We start from the raw sequence: 7,340 nt of genomic DNA on the forward strand, positions 1-7,340 counted from the left end.
CAAATTGTCTATCACAGTCTGTAATATATAACAGTGTTCACATGTTATACATCATACATGTGATCAGCAGCGTGGGGATATTTAGTAGTGGTTCAACCAGATGAGCAGGAGTTCTTTGTTTCTTAAGTCCCAGCCTTGCATTTTTAAAAAACTTATTTTTCAGATAGGCTCTCATGCTTTTCCCAGACTGGTTGCAAATATCCTTTTATATCTGTTTCCCGAGTCCCTGGGCTCATAGATCGGAACCACTGTCTACTTGGGTTTTTGTTGTTGCTTGTTTGTTTGTTGTCGGTCATGGGGCTTGAACTCTAGGCTTGGGCTCTGTCTCTCAGCTCTTCAGCTCAAGGTGAGTGCTCTACTGCTTGAGCCACAGCACCTCTTCCGGTTTTCTAGTGGTTTATTGGAGATAAGAGTCTCATGAACTTTCCTGCCTGGGCTGGCTTTGAACCGTGATCCTCAGTTCTCAGCCTCCTGAGTAGCTAGGATGACAGGCGTGAGCCACCGGTGCCTGGCTTTCTGCTTGTTTTTTTGTTTGTTTTTTGAGATATGGTCTTTGTTATTTTTGTCATGCCTGGCTTCATACCACAACCCAAAACTCCTATCCCAGTGTCCAGAGTCGCTGGCAATACGGGCTTGCACCCCCATACCCAGCTTGCTGTAATCCTCACTGTCATGAAACTCAATCATCCTCCCCCCCGACCTCCATACCCCCCTCCCAAGCTGGCACCACCGAGAACCTCAGGACAACATCCTTAAGATGAGCTCCTTTAAAATGCCAGGCTGGGTGAAAGTGGATCCTAAACCAGGTGTCCTGCTAAGGGACACAGGGCCATGGACGAAACCCTTTGAGAGCCCCCAGGGAGCAGGACAAAGAAGACACAGAGGACAGGGTGCCCAGCCAGCACCTGGACTTGAGGCTGGAACCCAGGGAGCCAAGTCAGCCCGCTCTGCACTGGTCCTGCCCCCCCCCCCCGGTGTAGACCACGAGGACACGGCCCATCTCCTTAGCATCCAACCCCCCCCAGACCAGGCTCTGCCACCGCCCTTCCCATCGCCCCTGACACCTGCTGTCCCGCACTGCTCCAGCCTCGGCCACTGCCCCTTGGTCTCCACATCCGGCCCACTGCAGCCCTGTCCCTCATGGCCTCTCTGCTTAGAGCAATGTGACGGGGGAAGGGGGAGGAGGCGGGAGCCCGTGCCTCCGTGCCCTCGCCTTGCAGCAGAAGGGACCCAACGGAGAGTAAGGGTAAGAGCGAGAACAGAACTTAACTCTGACTACTCGTGGATCTTTCCAGAACCTTCCATGTGTGCTCAGTTTCTGAAGATCCAGCCCCTATATCTTTCTTCTCAAAACAGTCCCTGCAATGCCAGCCATGTATGGACCTTGGTAGAGCAGGTCTGCCCCGCTGGGCTCCCAGCCGCTGCGGGACTTCTCCATCTGGCACCTGGACAGCCAGACGGTCGGTGACTTCCAGGGTGCCTGGCATGGATGTGCTTCATTTTCTCCCCGTGAAAGCCTCCTTGTTCTCTCAGGAAGTGTCACCGAAACAATGCACAGTTAATTCACTCCTTCCCTGGCTGGACCCAGCCCAGGAGGGAGGAGGAGGAGGAAGGAGAGGGGATGGGGAAGAGGAGGAGGAGGAGGACATGGAGGAGGAGAAGGGGGAAGGTAGAAAGAGGGGAATGGGGAAGAGGAGGAGGAGAGGGAGCAGGAGGGGGAAAGGGGAAAGAGAAAAGGGAGGAGGAGGGAGGGGAGGGGGAGAGGGATGGGAATGGGGAAGAGGAGAGGGAGGAGGAAAATGGGGGGAAGGAAAGGGAGGGAGAGGGATGAGGAGGAGAGAAGGGAAAGGAGAAGGGAAGGGAGGAGGAAGAGGGAGAGAAGGGGAATGGGGAAGAGGAGGAGGAAGAGGGGGGAAGGAGGAGGGGGGAGGGGGGAAGAGGAGAGGAGGTGCAATCTGCTGCTTCCCCAAGAGGAGCAGGGAAGGGCATCTAAAATGTGAGCTCCCGCGCCAGTCCCTGCGTGTGCCCAGCCAGCCCTCAGGTGTGCAGGGCATTAGAAATGGTGTCTTCCCATGTCCACACCCTGTGCCCACTGAACTGTGTCCCTTGCTTGCTCTTCCTAGTTCTCCTTGAGCTCATGGATGGCGTGGCAAGCAGGAGCCTGGCAGATCTTTTCCTCCTGGGCCAGGGGAGGACCGTGGTCCAGTGGGAGCCACTGATGCCCAAGCCCATGCCCTGGGAGGGCAGCCTCTCTGAGCTGCTGTACCCTCTCGGCAGACTGGACCCGAGAGACCAGTCAGTAAGGAGCGCGTGTGCCCCACCACAGCCTGGGCTGACTTTCCTTAAGACCGGGTCTGAGGCACCCCTAGATGGTTTTATTCTGCTACTGGAGTACATGTACTTGTTCTTTTTTTTCTTTATGTTAGACTTGTGGAGTCGGGTGCAAGTGGCTCACACCCATAATCCTAGCTACTCAGGAGGCTGAGATCTGAGGATCCCAGTTTGAAGCCAGCCTAGGCAGACAACTAACTCAGTGAAACTTTTATCTCCAATTTAGCAGCAAAAAGCCAGAAGTGGAGGTGTGGCTTAGGAGGTAGAGCGCCAGCTTTGGCTGAACCTCTTTGGCCATTCTTTTGCCAAAGAATACAAAGGCACTTGGGAGGCTGAGGCAAGAAGTTTGTGAGTTCAAAGCTGGCCAGAGCTACACAGCAAGGCCCTGCCTCCCCAAACCAAGGTAGCTCGTGCCTATAAGCCTAGCTATTTGGAAGGCTGATATTCTAGGCCAAAAGCCAGCCTGGACAAAAAAAAAAAAAAGTGTGAGACTCCATCTCCAACAAACTAACAAAAGGCAAGGCTAAAGTCACAGCTCAAGTGGTAGAGCACCAGCCGAGCAAGCCAAGGAAGCTTGAGACCCTGTGTTCAAAAGCTGATACCACCAAAAGTAAACAAGCAAACAAAAGCAATGAAAATGTCGAATGTTCAAGTCTCCAGTAGCCTGAGAAGAGGGGGTGAGACACAAGTTGGTCCATCTCCGTGCTGGACTCCAATGGGGACCAAGGGGAGGGGGTGGGCGGACCTCAGACGCCCCAGTCCCTGGGGGCTAGCCCTTGCCCTCAGGCTCTCTCCGGCCCCTTGGCCAGCTTGGAACAAAAGGAAGGTCCCCCCAGCAGGCCTCCCTCCTGAGACTCCGAGGCTGCTTCCCAATGCCACAGAAGGCAATAGAAGAGCCCAGGTTCCTCATCCCTGGCTGGCCCGGGAGCTGGGAACTTGTTCCCACAAAGGAACCCATTGAAGGAGAGCACGCACGCGCGCGCGCCCGTGAGCAAAGCGTTTGTCATCCAAGGGGATGTGGTGAGCTGGGCTCCTTCCACATCCTCAGGATGTGGATGAGGGAGGAAGGGGAGGGAGGGGGGACTCTGAGACCCGACCCCCACCTGGCTGGCAGGACCCCCTTGGCCATGGTGATACAGCTGCCTGGAGGATGTTTCCGCTGTCTGAGGGCAAGATCAAGGTCAAAAGCAGAGGATTCCCCAAGAGAGATGGGAACACTGTGTGTTACCCGGGGGACACAAGGCAGACTCCAAGCTTGGGGCCCACTGCTGTGTTGAGACCGTGGGCAAGCATAGTAGCCTCCCAGAACTTCATATCTAGATTCCAGGCGACCGCCAGGAAGGGTGTGCAAGGCAAGCCAGGCTCTGGTGGCTCAGGCCTGTCATCCCAGCTGCTCAGGAGAGCCCTCATTGTCCACATCTCCCTGTGAGTCAGATTTCTTCTCACACAGCCACCCTAGAGCCAGCCCCACAGTCCTGGGCAGCATCCTGCCCAGCGATGACCAGAATCCCAGGCAAGGACTGTGACTGGCTCCGCAGGTGTCATGTGGCTGAGCTCTGGCCATGTGATTGGTGCAGCTTGGTCACCTGACCACAGCTAGGCTCACAGAGAGAAGACCCACTGATGCCCTCCTCCTAGAAACCCAGGGACAGCCCCCCAAAAGGACAGCAGGGCCATTAAGGAAGACCTAGCAGAAGATGTCCGTTCCTCTCTGCCCTGTGGTACCTTGTAGGGTGGCACTGCACGGCTGCCTGGGGTGGAGACAGCCAGGAAGCTGGCAGCCATAGTGATGCCTGGCTCCAGCCACACAAGAGACCTGGGAGAAGAAGGGAGCCTGTGGAGCTGAGCAGGGAATGCCCAGGACCCCAGAGCTCCAGCCCTGCTAGGGGTGATATTAGCAAAATGCATGTGAGAATGAAGGAAGTGAAAACTTCCCTAGAATATTGTAGAATAAAGATTGTTCTAGAACACTCTAGAATAAGATTGTTCTAGAATATCAGGACAGTGTAGCTCCCCTCAGCTGAATCTGAAGAGAGATGTGTAATGGGTAGCAAGTGTATGCCCAGCACCTTCCCCTCTCAGGAAGGGAGGGGCTTGAATTCAAGTTCTGCCATTCATTCATTCACAAATATCTGTTGTCTCCCACTGTGTGTCTGGCTCTGAGGAGACACTGGGAGTCCTTGTCTTTAAGTTGTGCCAGTTTAGCCAAGGAGATTTTTTTTTAAACAAATAAAGGCCAGTGCTGGTGGCTCTTGTAATCCTAGCTACTCAGGAAGCTGAGATCTGAGGATCACAACTCAGAGTCAACTTGGGCAGGAAAGTCTGTGAGACTCTTATCTCCAATTACACCCCCCCCCGCAAAAAAAAAAAAGCTAGAAGTGGAGGTGGATCAGGTGGTAGAATGCCAGCCTTGAGTGAAAAAAACTAAGGGGCAGTGCCCAGGCCCTGGTTCAAGCCTCAGTACTGGCACACAAAAAAACAAAATTGAACTCAGGGCTTTGCACTTGCAAGACAGGAGCTCTACCACCTGAGCCATGCCCCACCGCAGTGTAACCCACTCACTTTGAACCCTCTTGCTTTCTAGTGCTTTCTCTGGTTTTGTAGCACATGCTCAAAAATGCCTTCACACAGCAACTGGTGCCTTTGCTTACAACTTTCGCCATATGTTGGTGAGAAAAACAATCTGAGCAGCCTGTGAAGTCAGCATGCACAAGCCCGGCTTCCACTGCGCTGTCACCCGCTGCTGTTCCTGGACCCAGGGACAAGGACCAGGTGTCCCTGGCCACCTACTCCCCACCCCTGGATGGGTCCCACCGCTGCAGGGACTCATAGCCGGTGCTGGAGCCCAGGTGACGGCAGCAGCGGCAGCCCCCTCTGAGGACACGGGGACATCTGTCACATGGGCGCCCCCTCTGTCACCGGGAGTCAGGGCTGAATCCAGTCCCCAGGGAGCGAGGGGATGGCTCTCATTTGCATGCTCGGGTGCTTGGGGACTGGGTGCGTGTTAGACAGGAGTCTGTGTGGTTCCAAGACCCACCGTGATGAACCCACAGATACGTGTCATGCTTTCCCCTGGGTGCACATGCCTGTGATGGCGTGCAGTCCACAACCTCGCACAGTGAGAGCCCAGCACCAAACAGAGCAATTCCAACAACGGATGGTACCAAGTTACGGAGATGTGTGCAGCCCTCCCCCTCCTCCCCCCCCCCCCCATTCCTCTCCCTCTCCCCTCCCCCCCTTCCCCTCTGCCTCTCTCTTCTTCCTTCTCCCTTTTCCTGTCCCCTCTTCCTGTGATTCAGTGATGTGCTCCTAGGAATTTATCCAAAATAGTACAAGTCAGGATACAGTAAGGACAGTTGCACATTTGTGTTCATTGTTGCACTATTCAACAGCGTGAAGGTATGCAGCCCAGCTAGCCTACAATGGACAAGTGGACCAAGAAAAAGATTTCGTATTGCCCCAACATGGTCATGTGACCACATTTGTAGCCTCAGGGATTGGCTCACATGCCTGCCTATAGGCCAGGTCCTGCCCTCCACAACTGGCAGCCTCCCCAGGGGTGGGGTGGGGAAGCAGCTAGATCAACATCATGGACAGAGATCTTCAAACCTAGGCACAGCTAAGTTTATGGAAGCCAGGAACCAGTGGCTCACACCTAGTTACACAAGAGGCTGAGATCTGGAAGAACATGGTTTAAATCCAAACAGTGCAGAAAAGTCCACGAGATTCCAACTAACCCAAATCTCCATAATCAGGGCATGAGGCCCTGGGTTCAAATTCTAGCACTGACAAATGGAGGAAGGAAGGAAGATAGGAAGGAAGAGAGGGAGGGAAAGAAACGAGGAAGGAAAGAAAGAGAAAGGGAAAGAATAAAAAGCCAAGAGAACAGTAGAGTGCAAGGCATGAGAACAGGATGACCCATTGGAGCACCTCAGCTTCGCTGGGGGAAGGGGGCATGGGGAAGGGGGCATAGGGGGGGGACACTTCGTGAAAGCCAAGCCTCTTGGCTGGCTGGCTGTTTCTGAAGGAGCCATTTACACTGGCTTGTTCCCTCCTGCCCAGCACATGGCCTCTGCCCAGCCTGGCGGCCTGCGACCAGAGGCTGACAGATGGCTTTGCCAGCCTCCCCTAGGCGCCCACCAGAGTAGCTTTTTGGCACCTGGCTGGCTGGAGGAGGGGGGTCTTGGCTGCACTGCAGGCAACCCCCTCCCAGCAGGTATTGCTCAGGTGGGTGAGCATGTGCACAATGAGTGTGCATGTGTGCCCAGCACGTAGGAGCATGTGCAAATACACAAGGCCTGTCCAGTGCTCCAGCGCCTCAGATCTGAGCCATTTCCTGCTCAGCCACCTGAGATCTTGCCTGGTCCACCTGAAGACATCCTCGCATCCACGGGGCTCCGCTACCCTCTAGCAAGAGATGGCATCGGGCATGATTCCCCACTCCATACCAGCAAGACACTCAGGCAGGACATCCAGGGTCTCACCATCCAAGCAGGTGTGCTGAGCAAGCCATCTCCTGCTCATAGGCCCAGAATCCTCCCCCAGAGAGGTGCTCACATTCTAGGGGTTCATTCCTGTAATCGGAGCTACTCAGGAGGCTGAGATCTGAGTTCAAAGCCAGACCAGGCAGGAAAGTCTGTGAGGCTCTTATCTCCAATAAACTATTCAGAGAAGGCCAGAAGTGTCGCTGTGGCTCAAGTGATAGAGCACTAACTTGGAACGAAAGAAGCTCAGGGACAGTGCCCAGACCCTGAGTTCAAGCCCCAGAACCAGCAAAAAATGGCTGGTGGCATGGCATGGTTCAAATGGTAGAGTGCTTGCATTGCAAGAACAAGACCCTGAGTTCAAGCGATGGTACATGCCTGTAATCCCATCCACCTGGGAAGATCATCGGTTCAATCCCAGCCTGACCTAAGTACCAAGACCCTGTTCAAAAAGAAGAAGGAAAAGGGGCGACACTGCCCAAAAAGACGTGTACTTGCTACCTGAATGGTGAGACTGCACTCCCT

The sequence above is a fragment of the Dipodomys ordii genome, unplaced genomic scaffold (genome assembly GCF_000151885.1).
Source record: "Dipodomys ordii isolate 6190 unplaced genomic scaffold, Dord_2.0 Scaffold75, whole genome shotgun sequence".
Lineage (NCBI taxonomy): Eukaryota > Metazoa > Chordata > Mammalia > Rodentia > Heteromyidae > Dipodomys > Dipodomys ordii.